We start from the raw sequence: 16,116 nt of genomic DNA, 5'->3' as shown, positions 1-16,116 counted from the left end.
CCATATGAACACTACTCCCTAGAGACCATATGAATACTACTCCCTAGAGACCATATGAACACTACTCCCTAGAGACCATATGAACACTACTCCCTAGAGACCATATGAACACTACTCCCTAGAGACCATATGAACACTACTCCCTAGAGACCATATGAACACTACTCCCTAGAGACCATATGAACACTACTCCCTAGAGACCATATGAACACTACTCCCTAGAGACCATATGAACACTACTCCCTAGAGACCATATGAACACTACTCCCTAGAGACCATATGAACACTACTCCCTAGAGACCATATGAACACTACTCCCTAGAGACCATATGAACACTACTCCCTAGAGACCATATGAACACTACTCCCTAGAGACCATATGAACACTACTCCCTAGAGACCATATGAACACTACTCCCTAGAGACCATATGAACACTACTCCCTAGAGACCATATGAACACTACTCCCTGGAGACCATATGAATACTACTCCCTAGAGACCATATGAATACTACTCCCTGGAGACCATATGAACACTACTCCCTAGAGACCATATGAATACTACTCCCTGGAGACCATATGAACACTACTCCCTAGAGACCATATGAACACTACTCCCTAGAGACCATATGAACACTACTCCCTAGAGACCATATTAACACTACTCCCTAGAGACCATATGAACACTACTCCCTAGAGACCATATGAACACTACTCCCTAGAGACCATATGAACACTACTCCCTAGAGACCATATGAACACTACTCCCTAGAGACCATATGAACACTACTCCCTAGAGACCAGTGATGAATATATGAACACTACTCCCTAGAGACCATATGAACACTACTCCCTGGAGACCATATGAACACTACTCCCTGGAGACCATATGAACACTACTCCCTGGAGACCATATGAACACTACTCCCTAGAGACCATATGAACACTACTCCCTAGAGACCATATGAATACTACTCCCTAGAGACCATATGAATACTACTCCCTAGAGACCATATGAATACTACTCCCTAGAGACCATATGAACACTACTCCCTAGAGACCATATGAACACTACTCCCTAGAGACCATATGAACACTACTCCCTGGAGACCATATGAACACTACTCCCTGGAGACCATATGAACACTACTCCCTAGAGACCAGTGATGAATATATGAACACTACTCCCTGGAGACCATATGAACACTACTCCCTAGAGACCAGTGATGAATATATGAACACTACTCCCTGGAGACCATATGAACACTACTCCCTAGAGACCATATGAATACTACTCCCTAGAGACCATATGAACACTACTCCCTAGAGACCATATGAACACTACTCCCTAGAGACCATATGAACACTACTCCCTAGAGACCATATGAACACTACTCCCTAGAGACCATATGAACACTACTCCCTAGAGACCATACGAACACTACTCCCTAGAGACCATATGAACACTACTCCCTAGAGACCAGTGATGAATATATGAACACTACTCCCTAGAGACCATATGAACACTACTCCCTAGAGACCATATGAACACTACTCCCTAGAGACCATATGAACACTACTCCCTAGAGACCATATGAACACTACTCCCTAGAGACCATATGAACACTACTCCCTAGAGACCATATGAACACTACTCCCTAGAGACCATATGAACACTACTCCCTAGAGACCATATGAACACTACTCCCTAGAGACCATATGAACACTACTCCCTAGAGACCAGTGATGAATATATGAACACTACTCCCTGGAGACCATATGAACACTACTCCCTAGAGACCAGTGATGAATATATGAACACTACTCCCTGGAGACCATATGAACACTACTCCCTAGAGACCATATGAATACTACTCCCTAGAGACCATATGAACACTACTCCCTAGAGACCATATGAACACTACTCCCTAGAGACCATATGAACACTACTCCCTAGAGACCAGTGATGAATATATGAACACTACTCCCTAGAGACCATATGAACACTACTCCCTGGAGACCATATGAACACTACTCCCTGGAGACCATATGAACACTACTCCCTGGAGACCATATGAACACTACTCCCTAGAGACCATATGAACACTACTCCCTAGAGACCATATGAATACTACTCCCTAGAGACCATATGAATACTACTCCCTAGAGACCATATGAATACTACTCCCTAGAGACCATATGAACACTACTCCCTAGAGACCATATGAACACTACTCCCTAGAGACCATATGAACACTACTCCCTGGAGACCATATGAACACTACTCCCTGGAGACCATATGAACACTACTCCCTAGAGACCAGTGATGAATATATGAACACTACTCCCTGGAGACCATATGAACACTACTCCCTAGAGACCATATGAACACTACTCCCTAGAGACCAGTGATGAATATATGAACACTACTCCCTGGAGACCATATGAACACTACTCCCTAGAGACCAGTGATGAATATATGAACACTACTCCCTGGAGACCATATGAACACTACTCCCTAGAGACCATATGAATACTACTCCCTAGAGACCATATGAACACTACTCCCTAGAGACCATATGAACACTACTCCCTAGAGACCATATGAACACTACTCCCTAGAGACCATATGAACACTACTCCCTAGAGACCATATGAACACTACTCCCTAGAGACCATATGAACACTACTCCCTAGAGACCATATGAACACTACTCCCTAGAGACCAGTGATGAATATATGAACACTACTCCCTAGAGACCATATGAACACTACTCCCTAGAGACCATATGAACACTACTCCCTAGAGACCATATGAACACTACTCCCTAGAGACCATATGAACACTACTCCCTAGAGACCATATGAACACTACTCCCTAGAGACCATATGAACACTACTCCCTAGAGACCATATGAACACTACTCCCTAGAGACCATATGAACACTACTCCCTAGAGACCATATGAACACTACTCCCTAGAGACCAGTGATGAATATATGAACACTACTCCCTGGAGACCATATGAACACTACTCCCTAGAGACCAGTGATGAATATATGAACACTACTCCCTGGAGACCATATGAACACTACTCCCTAGAGACCATATGAATACTACTCCCTAGAGACCATATGAACACTACTCCCTAGAGACCATATGAACACTACTCCCTAGAGACCATATGAACACTACTCCCTAGAGACCATATGAACACTACTCCCTAGAGACCATATGAACACTACTCCCTAGAGACCATATGAATACTACTCCCTGGAGACCATATGAACACTACTCCTTAGAGACCATATGAACACTACTCCCTAGAGACCATATGAACACTACTCCCTAGAGACCATATGAACACTACTCCCTGGAGACCATATGAACACTACTCCCTAGAGACCATATGAACACTACTCCCTAGAGACCATATGAACACTACTCCCTAGAGACCATATGAACACTACTCCCTAGAGACCATATGAACACTACTCCCTAGAGACCATATGAACACTACTCCCTAGAGACCATATGAACACTACTCCCTAGAGACCATATGAACACTACTCCCTAGAGACCATATGAACACTACTCCCTAGAGACCATATGAACACTACTCCCTAGAGACCAGTGATGAATATATGAACACTACTCCCTGGAGACCATATGAACACTACTCCCTAGAGACCAGTGATGAATATATGAACACTACTCCCTGGAGACCATATGAACACTACTCCCTAGAGACCATATGAACACTACTCCCTGGAGACCATATGAACACTACTCCCTAGAGACCATATGAACACTACTCCCTGGAGACCATATGAACACTACTCCCTGGAGACCATATGAACACTACTCCCTGGAGACCATATGAACACTACTCCCTGGAGACCATATGAACACTACTCCCTAGAGATCATATGAACACTACTCCCTAGAGACCAGTGATGAATATATGAACACTACTCCCTAGAGACCATATGAACACTACTCCCTAGAGACCATATGAACACTACTCCCTAGAGACCATATGAACACTACTCCCTAGAGACCATATGAACACTACTCCCTAGAGGCCATATGAACACTACTCCCTAGAGACCAGTGATGAATATATGAACACTACTCCTTAGAGACCATATGAACACTACTCCATAGAGACCATATGAACACTACTCCCTAGAGACCATATGAACACTACTCCCTGGAGACCATATGAACACTACTCCCTGGAGACCATATGAACACTACTCCCTGGAGACCATATGAACACTACTCCCTAGAGACCATATGAACACTACTCCCTAGAGACCATATGAACACTACTCCCTAGAGACCATATGAACACTACTCCCTAGAGACCATATGAACACTACTCCCTAGAGACCATATGAACACTACTCCCTGGAGACCATATGAACACTACTCCCTGGAGACCATATGAACACTACTCCCTGGAGACCATATGAACACTACTCCCTAGAGACCATATGAACACTACTCCCTAGAGACCATATGAACACTACTCCCTAGAGACCATATGAACACTACTCCTTAGAGACCATATGAACACTACTCCCTGGAGACCATATGAACACTACTCCCTGGAGACCATATGAATACTACTCCCTAGAGACCATATGAACACTACTCCCTAGAGACCATATGAACACTACTCCCTGGAGACCATATGAACACTACTCCCTGGAGACCATATGAACACTACTCCCTGGAGACCATATGAACACTACTCCCTAGAGACCATATGAACACTACTCCCTAGAGACCATATGAACACTACTCCCTAGAGACCATATGAACACTACTCCCTAGAGACCATATGAACACTACTCCCTAGAGACCATATGAACACTACTCCCTGGAGACCATATGAACACTACTCCCTGGAGACCATATGAACACTACTCCCTGGAGACCATATGAACACTACTCCCTAGAGACCATATGAACACTACTCCCTAGAGACCATATGAACACTACTCCCTAGAGACCATATGAACACTACTCCTTAGAGACCATATGAACACTACTCCCTGGAGACCATATGAACACTACTCCCTGGAGACCATATGAATACTACTCCCTAGAGACCATATGAACACTACTCCCTAGAGACCATATGAACACTACTCCCTAGAGGCCATATGAACACTACTCCCTAGAGACCATATGAACACTACTCCCTAGAGACCATATGAACACTACTCCCTAGAGACCATATGAACACTACTCCCTAGAGACCATATGAACACTACTCCCTAGAGACCATATGAACACTACTCCCTAGAGACCATATGAACACTACTCCCTAGAGACCATATGAACACTACTCCCTAGAGACCATATGAACACTACTCCCTAGAGACCATATGAACACTACTCCCTAGAGACCATATGAACACTACTCCCTAGAGACCATATGAATACTACTCCCTAGAGACCATATGAACACTACTCCCTAGAGACCATATGAATACTACTCCCTGGAGACCATATGAACACTACTCCCTAGAGACCATATGAACACTACTCCCTAGAGACCATATGAACACTACTCCCTAGAGACCATATGAACACTACTCCTTAGAGACCATATGAACACTACTCCCTGGAGACCATATGAACACTACTCCCTAGAGACCATATGAACACTACTCCCTAGAGACCATATGAACACTACTCCCTAGAGACCATATGAACACTACTCCTTAGAGACCATATGAACACTACTCCCTGGAGACCATATGAACACTACTCCCTGGAGACCATATGAATACTACTCCCTAGAGACCATATGAACACTACTCCCTAGAGACCATATGAACACTACTCCCTAGAGGCCATATGAACACTACTCCCTAGAGACCATATGAACACTACTCCCTAGAGACCATATGAACACTACTCCCTAGAGACCATATGAACACTACTCCCTAGAGACCATATGAACACTACTCCCTAGAGACCATATGAACACTACTCCTTAGAGACCATATGAACACTACTCCCTAGAGACCATATGAACACTACTCCCTAGAGACCATATGAACACTACTCCCTAGAGACCATATGAACACTACTCCCTAGAGACCATATGAACACTACTCCCTGGAGACCATATGAACACTACTCCCTAGAGACCATATGAACACTACTCCCTAGAGACTATATGAACACTACTCCCTGGAGACCATATGAACACTACTCCCTAGAGACCATATGAACACTACTCCCTAGAGGCCATATGAACACTACTCCCTAGAGACCATATGAACACTACTCCCTAGAGACCATATGAACACTACTCCCTAGAGACCAGTGATGAATATATGAACACTACTCCCTAGAGACCATATGAACACTACTCCCTAGAGACCAGTGATGAATATATGAACTCTACTCCCTGGAGACCATATGAACACTACTCCCTAGAGACCAGTGATGAATATATGAACACTACTCCCTAGAGACCATATGAACACTACTCCCTAGAGACCATATGAACACTACTCCCTAGAGACCATATGAACACTACTCCCTAGAGACCATATGAACACTACTCCCTAGAGACCATATGAACACTACTCCCTAGAGACCATATGAACACTACTCCCTAGAGACCATATGAACACTACTCCCTAGAGACCATATGAACACTACTCCCTAGAGGCCATATGAACACTACTCCCTAGAGACCAGTGATGAATATATGAACACTACTCCTTAGAGACCATATGAACACTACTCCCTGGAGACCATATGAACACTACTCCCTGGAGACCATATGAATACTACTCCCTAGAGACCATATGAACACTACTCCCTAGAGACCATATGAACACTACTCCCTAGAGACCATATGAACACTACTCCCTAGAGACCATATGAACACTACTCCCTAGAGGCCATATGAACACTACTCCCTAGAGACCATATGAACACTACTCCCTAGAGACCATATGAACACTACTCCCTAGAGACCATATGAACACTACTCCCTGGAGACCATATGAACACTACTCCCTAGAGACCATATGAACACTACTCCTTAGAGACCATATGAACACTACTCCCTGGAGACCATATGAACACTACTCCCTAGAGACCATATGAACACTACTCCCTAGAGACCATATGAACACTACTCCCTAGAGACCATATGAACACTACTCCCTAGAGACCATATGAACACTACTCCCTGGAGACCATATGAACACTACTCCCTAGAGACCATATGAACACTACTCCCTAGAGACCATATGAACACTACTCCCTAGAGACCATATGAACACTACTCCCTAGAGGCCATATGAACACTACTCCCTAGAGACCATATGAACACTACTCCCTAGAGGCCATATGAACACTACTCCCTAGAGACCATATGAACACTACTCCCTAGAGACCATATGAACACTACTCCCTAGAGACCATATGAACACTACTCCTTAGAGACCATATGAATACTACTCCCTAGAGACCATATGAACACTACTCCCTAGAGACCATATGAACACTACTCCCTAGAGGCCATATGAACACTACTCCCTAGAGACCATATGAACACTACTCCCTAGAGACCATATGAATACTACTCCCTAGAGACCATATGAACACTACTCCCTAGAGACCATATGAACACTACTCCCTGGAGACCATATGAACACTACTCCCTAGAGACCATATGAACACTACTCCCTAGAGACCATATGAACACTACTCCCTAGAGACCATATGAACACTACTCCCTAGAGACCATATGAACACTACTCCCTAGAGACCATATGAACACTACTCCCTAGAGACCATATGAACACTACTCCCTAGAGACCATATGAACACTACTCCCTAGAGACCATATGAACACTACTCCTTAGAGACCATATGAACACTACTCCCTGGAGACCATATGAACACTACTCCCTGGAGACCATATGAATACTACTCCCTAGAGACCATATGAACACTACTCCCTAGAGACCATATGAACACTACTCCCTAGAGGCCATATGAACACTACTCCCTGGAGACCATATGAACACTACTCCCTAGAGACCATATGAACACTACTCCCTAGAGACCATATGAACACTACTCCCTAGAGACCATATGAACACTACTCCCTAGAGACCATATGAACACTACTCCCTGGAGACCATATGAACACTACTCCCTAGAGACCATATGAACACTACTCCCTAGAGACCATATGAACACTACTCCCTAGAGACCATATGAACACTACTCCCTAGAGACCATATGAACACTACTCCCTAGAGACCATATGAACACTACTCCCTAGAGACCATATGAACACTACTCCCTAGAGACCATATGAACACTACTCCCTGGAGACCATATGAACACTACTCCCTGGAGACCATATGAACACTACTCCCTAGAGACCAGTGATGAATATATGAACACTACTCCCTAGAGACCATATGAACACTACTCCCTAGAGACCATATGAACACTACTCCCTAGAGACCAGTGATGAATATATGAACACTACTCCCTGGAGACCATATGAACACTACTCCCTAGAGACCAGTGATGAATATATGAACACTACTCCCTGGAGACCATATGAACACTACTCCCTAGAGACCAGTGATGAATATATGAACACTACTCCCTGGAGACCATATGAACACTACTCCCTAGAGACCAGTGATGAATATATGAACACTACTCCCTGGAGACCATATGAATACTACTCCCTAGAGACCATATGAACACTACTCCCTAGAGACCATATGAACACTACTCCCTAGAGACCATATGAACACTACTCCCTAGAGACCATATGAACACTACTCCCTAGAGACCATATGAACACTACTCCCTAGAGACCATATGAACACTACTCCCTAGAGACCATATGAACACTACTCCCTAGAGACCATATGAACACTACTCCCTAGAGACCATATGAACACTACTCCCTAGAGACCATATGAACACTACTCCCTAGAGACCATATGAACACTACTCCCTAGAGACCATATGAACACTACTCCCTAGAGACCATATGAACACTACTCCCTAGAGACCATATGAACACTACTCCCTGGAGACCATATGAACACTACTCCCTGGAGACCATATGAACACTACTCCCTAGAGACCATATGAACACTACTCCCTAGAGACCATATGAACACTACTCCCTAGAGACCATATGAACACTACTCCCTAGAGACCATATGAACACTACTCCCCTAGAGACCATATGAACACTACTCCCTAGAGACCATATGAACACTACTCCCTAGAGACCATATGAACACTACTCCCTAGAGACCATATGAACACTACTCCCTGGAGACCATATGAACACTACTCCCTAGAGACCATATGAACACTACTCCCTAGAGACCATATGAACACTACTCCCTAGAGACCATATGAACACTACTCCCTAGAGACCATATGAACACTACTCCCTAGAGACCATCTGAACACTACTCCCTAGAGACCATATGAACACTACTCCCTAGAGACCATATGAACACTACTCCCTAGAGACCATATGAACACTACTCCCTAGAGACCATATGAACACTACTCCCTAGAGACCATATGAACACTACTCCCTAGAGACCATATGAACACTACTCCCTAGAGACCATATGAACACTACTCCCTAGAGACCATATGAACACTACTCCCTGGAGACCATATGAACACTACTCCCTAGAGACCATATGAACACTACTCCCTAGAGACCATATGAACACTACTCCCTAGAGACCATATGAACACTACTCCCTGGAGACCATATGAACACTACTCCCTAGAGACCATATGAACACTACTCCCTAGAGACCATATGAACACTACTCCCTAGAGACCATAAGAACACTACTCCCTAGAGACCATATGAACACTACTCCCTAGAGACCATATGAATACTACTCCCTAGAGACCATATGAACACTACTCCCTAGAGACCATATGAACACTACTCCCTAGAGACCATATGAACACTACTCCCTGGAGACCATATGAACACTACTCCCTAGAGACCATATGTACACTACTCCCTAGAGACCATATGAACACTACTCCCTGGAGACCATATGTACACTACTCCCTAGAGACCATATGTACACTACTCCCTAGAGACCATATGAACACTACTCCCTGGAGACCATATGAACACTACTCCCTGGAGACCATATGAACACTACTCCCTGGAGACCATATGAACACTACTCCCTAGAGACCATATGAACACTACTCCCTAGAGACCATATGAACACTACTCCCTAGAGACCATATGAACACTACTCCCTAGAGACCATATGAACACTACTCCCTAGAGACCATATGAACACTACTCCCTAGAGACCATATGAACACTACTCCCTAGAGACCATATGAACACTAGTTAATTCCAGGTAACTCTCTCTGGTCTCCTCCACATAGTTCATTCCAGGTAACTCTCTCTAGTCTCCTCCACATGGTTCATTCCAGGTAACTCTCTCTAGTCTCCTCCACATAGTTCATTCCAGGTAACTCTCTCTAGTCTCCTCCACATAGTTCATTCCAGGTAACTCTCTCTAGTCTCCTCCACATAGTTCATTCCAGGTAACTCTCTCTAGTCTCCTCCACATAGTTCATTCCAGGTAACTCTCTCTAGTCTCCTCCACATAGTTCATTCCAGGTAACTCTCTCTAGTCTCCTCCACATAGTTCATTCCAGGTAACTCTCTCTAGTCTCCTCCACATAGTTCATTCCAGGTAACTCTCTCTAGTCTCCTCCACATAGTTCATTCCAGGTAACTCTCTCTAGTCTCCTCCACATAGTTCATTCCAGGTAACTCTCTCTAGTCTCCTCCACATAGTTCATTCCAGGTAACTCTCTCTAGTCTCCTCCACATAGTTCATTCCAGGTAACTCTCTCTAGTCTCCTCCACATAGTTCATTCCAGGTAACTCTCTCTAGTCTCCTCCACATGGTTCATTCCAGGTAACTCTCTCTAGTCTCCTCCACATAGTTCATTCCAGGTAACTCTCTCCAGTCTCCTCCACATAGTTCATTCCAGGTAACTCTCTCTAGTCTCCTCCACATAGTTCATTCCAGGTAACTCTCTCTAGTCTCCTCCACATAGTTCATTCCAGGTAACTCTCTCTAGTCTCCTCCACATAGTTCATTCCAGGTAACTCTCTCTATTCTCCTCCACATGGTTCATTCCAGGTAACTCTCTCTAGTCTCCTCCACATAGTTCATTCCAGGTAACTCTCTCTAGTCTCCTCCACATAGTTCATTCCAGGTAACTCTCTCTAGTCTCCTCCACATAGTTCATTCCAGGTAACTCTCTCTAGTCTCCTCCACATAGTTCATTCCAGGTAACTCTCTCTAGTCTCCTCCACATAGTTCATTCCAGGTAACTCTCTCTAGTCTCCTCCACATAGTTCATTCCAGGTAACTCTCTCTAGTCTCCTCCACATAGTTCATTCCAGGTAACTCTCTCTAGTCTCCTCCACATAGTTCATTCCAGGTAACTCTCTCTAGTCTCCTCCACATGGTTCATTCCAGGTAACTCTCTCTAGTCTCCTCCACATGGTTCATTCCAGGTAACTCTCTCTAGTCTCCTCCACATAGTTCATTCCAGGTAACTCTCTCTAGTCTCCTCCACATAGTTCATTCCAGGTAACTCTCTCTAGTCTCCTCCACATAGTTCATTCCAGGTAACTCTCTCTAGTCTCCTCCACATAGTTCATTCCAGGTAACTCTCTCTAGTCTCCTCCACATAGTTCATTCCAGGTAACTCTCTCTAGTCTCCTCCACATAGTTCATTCCAGGTAACTCTCTCTAGTCTCCTCCACATAGTTCATTCCAGGTAACTCTCTCTAGTCTCCTCCACATAGTTCATTCCAGGTAACTCTCTCTAGTCTCCTCCACATAGTTCATTCCAGGTAACTCTCTCTAGTCTCCTCCACATAGTTCATTCCAGGTAACTCTCTCTAGTCTCCTCCACATGGTTCATTCCAGGTAACTCTCTCTAGTCTCCTCCACATAGTTCATTCCAGGTAACTCTCTCTAGTCTCCTCCACATAGTTCATTCCAGGTAACTCTCTCTAGTCTCCTCCACATAGTTCATTCCAGGTAACTCTCTCTAGTCTCCTCCACATAGTTCATTCCAGGTAACTCTCTCTAGTCTCCTCCACATAGTTCATTCCAGGTAACTCTCTCTAGTCTCCTCCACATAGTTCATTCCAGGTAACTCTCTCTAGTCTCCTCCACATGGTTCATTCCAGGTAACTCTCTCTAGTCTCCTCCACATAGTTCATTCCAGGTAACTCTCTCTAGTCTCCTCCACATAGTTCATTCCAGGTAACTCTCTCTAGTCTCCTCCACATAGTTCATTCCAGGTAACTCTCTCTAGTCTCCTCCACATAGTTAATTCCAGGTAACTCTCTCTAGTCTCCTCCACATAGTTCATTCCAGGTAACTCTCTCTAGTCTCCTCCACATAGTTCATTCCAGGTAACTCTCTCTAGTCTTCTCCACATAGTTCATTCCAGGTAACTCTCTCTAGTCTCCTCCACATAGTTCATTCCAGGTAACTCTCTCTAGTCTCCTCCACATAGTTCATTCCAGGTAACTCTCTCTAGTCTCCTCCACATGGTTCATTCCAGGTAACTCTCTCTAGTCTCCTCCACATAGTTCATTCCAGGTAACTCTCTCCAGTCTCCTCCACATAGTTCATTCCAGGTAACTCTCTCTAGTCTCCTCCACATAGTTCATTCCAGGTAACTCTCTCTAGTCTCCTCCACATAGTTCATTCCAGGTAACTCTCTCTAGTCTCCTCCACATAGTTCATTCCAGGTAACTCTCTCTATTCTCCTCCACATGGTTCATTCCAGGTAACTCTCTCTAGTCTCCTCCACATAGTTCATTCCAGGTAACTCTCTCTAGACTCCTCCACATAGTTAATTCCAGGTAACTCTCTCTAGTCTCCTCCACATAGTTCATTCCAGGTAACTCTCTCTAGTCTCCTCCACATAGTTCATTCCAGATAACTCTCTCTAGTCTCCTCCACATAGTTCATTCCAGGTAACTTTCTCTAGTCTCCTCCACATAGTTCATTCCAGGTAACTCTCTCTAGACTCCTCCACATAGTTAATTCCAGGTAACTCTCTCTAGTCTCCTCCACATAGTTCATTCCAGGTAACTGTCTCTAGTCTCCTCCACATAGTTCATTCCAGGTAACTCTCTCTAGTCTCCTCCACATAGTTCATTCCAGGTAACTCTCTCTAGTCTCCTCCACATAGTTCATTCCAGGTAACTCTCTCTAGTCTCCTCCACATAGTTCATTCCAGGTAACTCTCTCTAGTCTCCTCCACATAGTTCATTCCAGGTAACTCTCTCTAGTCTCCTCCACATAGTTCATTCCAGGTAACTCTCTCTAGTCTCCTCCACATAGTTCATTCCAGGTAACTCTCTCTAGTCTCCTCCACATAGTTCATTCCAGGTAAGTCTTTCTAGTCTCCTCCACATAGTTCATTCCAGGTAACTCTCTCTAGTCTCCTCCACATAGTTCATTCCAGGTAACTCTCTCTAGTCTCCTCCACATAGTTCATTCCAGGTAACTCTCTCTAGTCTCCTCCACATAGTTCATTCCAGGTAACTCTCTCTAGTCTCCTCCACATAGTTCATTCCAGGTAACTCTCTCTAGACTCCTCCACATAGTTCATTCCAGGTAACTCTCTCTAGTCTCCTCCACATAGTTCATTCCAGGTAACTCTCTCTAGACTCCTCCACATAGTTAATTCCAGGTAACTCTCTCTAGTCTCCTCCACATAGTTCATTCCAGGTAACTCTCTCTAGTCTCCTCCACATAGTTCATTCCAGGTAACTCTCTCTAGTCTCCTCCACATAGTTCATTCCAGGTAACTCTCTCTAGTCTCCTCCACATAGTTCATTCCAGATAACTCTCTCTAGTCTCCTCCACATAGTTAATTCCAGGTAACTCTCTCTAGTCTCCTCCACATAGTTCATTCCAGGTAACTCTCTCTAGTCTCCTCCACATAGTTCATTCCAGGTAACTCTCTCTAGTCTCCTCCACATAGTTCATTCCAGATAACTCTCTCTAGTCTCCTCCACATAGTTCATTCCAGGTAACTCTCTCTAGTCTCCTCCACATAGTTCATTCCAGGTAACTCTCTCTAGACTCCTCCACATAGTTAATTCCAGGTAACTCTCTCTAGTCTCCTCCACATAGTTCATTCCAGGTAACTCTCTCTAGTCTCCTCCACATAGTTCATTCCAGGTAACTCTCTCTAGTCTCCTCCACATAGTTCATTCCAGGTAACTCTCTCTAGTCTCCTCCACATAGTTCATTCCAGATAACTCTCTCTAGTCTCCTCCACATAGTTAATTCCAGGTAACTCTCTCTAGTCTCCTCCACATAGTTCATTCCAGGTAACTCTCTCTAGTCTCCTCCACATAGTTCATTCCAGGTAACTCTCTCTAGTCTCCTCCACATAGTTCATTCCAGATAACTCTCTCTAGTCTCCTCCACATAGTTCATTCCAGGTAACTCTCTCTAGTCTCCTCCACATGGTTCATTCCAGGTAACTCTCTCTAGTCTCCTCCACATAGTTCATTCCAGGTAACTCTCTCTAGTCTCCTCCACATAGTTCATTCCAGGTAACTCTCTCTAGTCTCCTCCACATAGTTCATTCCAGGTAACTCTCTCTAGTCTCCTCCACATAGTTCATTCCTTCCCTCCGGTGCATTGAGAGGAAATTCTCAGAAACGTTATCTGAAAGCATCGTTGACTGATTTTGTTTGTTTCTTTGTGCTTTCAGAAAAAAAAGAAATCACTTCGCCCACAATGAATGCTGGGTATTGGAGCCTGGTTAATCCAATCATGACTTCATTTCAAACCGAGAGTTCTATGTCTGTGTGGCTGTGCACAGAATATCAAATGGATGCTCCGCGAACAACATGAGGACGTGGTTTGTGTGCAGGCAGGAACATAGCATCAACACAATATCACGTCATTAGAAACATATTGTAACGAGACACAGGCATTCCCTGCTGTGTGACTTCCCACACAGTGTTCCTGAATTCACACTTTAAATGGAGTAACACTTACAGTCTGGTCCTCTATGAGCTTATCAATGGAGGAACACTTACAGTCTGGTCCTCTATGAGCTTATCAATGGAGGAACACTTACAGTCTGGTCCTCTATGAGCTTATCAATGGAGGAACACTTACAGTCTGGTCCTCTATGAGCTTATCAATGGAGGAACACTTACAGTCTGGTCCTCTATGAGCTTATCAATGGAGGAACACTTACAGTCTGGTCCTCTATGAGCTTATCAATGGAGTAACACTTACAGTCTGGTTGACTATGAGCTTAACAATGGAGGAACACTTACAGTCAGGTCCTCTATGAGCTTATCAATGGAGGAACACTTACAGTCTGGTCCTCTATGAGCTTATCAATGGAGGAACACTTACAGTCTGGTCCTCTATGAGCTTATCAATGGAGGAACACTTACAGTCTGGTCCTCTATGAGCTTATCAATGGAGGAACACTTACAGTCTGGTCCTCTATGAGCTTATCAATGGAGGAACACTTACAGTCTGGTCCTCTATGAGCTTATCAATGGAGGAACACTTACAGTCTGGTCCTCTATGAGCTTATCAATGGAGGAACACTTACAGTCTGGTCCTCTATGAGCTTATCAATGGAGGAACACTTACAGTCTGGTCCTCTATGAGCTTATCAATGGAGGAACACTTACAGTCTGGTCCTCTATGAGCTTATCAATGGAGGAACACTTACAGTCTGGTTGACTATGAGCTTATCAATGGAGGAACACTTACAGTCTGGTCCTCAATGAGCTTATCAATGGAGGAACAGTTACAGTCTGGTTGACTATGAGCTTATCAATGGAGGAACACTTTCAGTCTGGTCCTCTATGAGCTTATCAATGGAGTAACACTTACAGTCTGGTCCTCTATGAGCTTATCAATAGAGGAACACTTACAGTCTGGTCCTCTATGAGCTTATCAATGGAGTAACACTTACAGTCTGGTCCTCTATGAGCTTATCAATGGA

At 44.2% G+C, this 16,116-nt stretch overlaps 1 protein-coding gene across 1 annotated transcript in view; it reads right to left on the bottom strand.

The window, feature by feature from the left end:
* Nucleotides 1-16,116, bottom strand: part of ryr2a (ryanodine receptor 2a (cardiac)) — a 368,722-nt gene that overhangs the window by 87,322 nt on the left and 265,284 nt on the right. The gene's annotated exons all lie outside the window — the stretch shown is intronic.

This window comes from Oncorhynchus mykiss, chromosome 23 (genome assembly GCF_057628025.1).
Source record: "Oncorhynchus mykiss isolate SJ-2025 chromosome 23, ASM5762802v1, whole genome shotgun sequence".
Taxonomy (NCBI): Eukaryota; Metazoa; Chordata; class Actinopteri; order Salmoniformes; family Salmonidae; genus Oncorhynchus; species Oncorhynchus mykiss.
The sequence above is the reverse complement of the archived record's forward strand: the minus strand, read 5'-3'. Positions and strand labels throughout refer to the sequence as shown.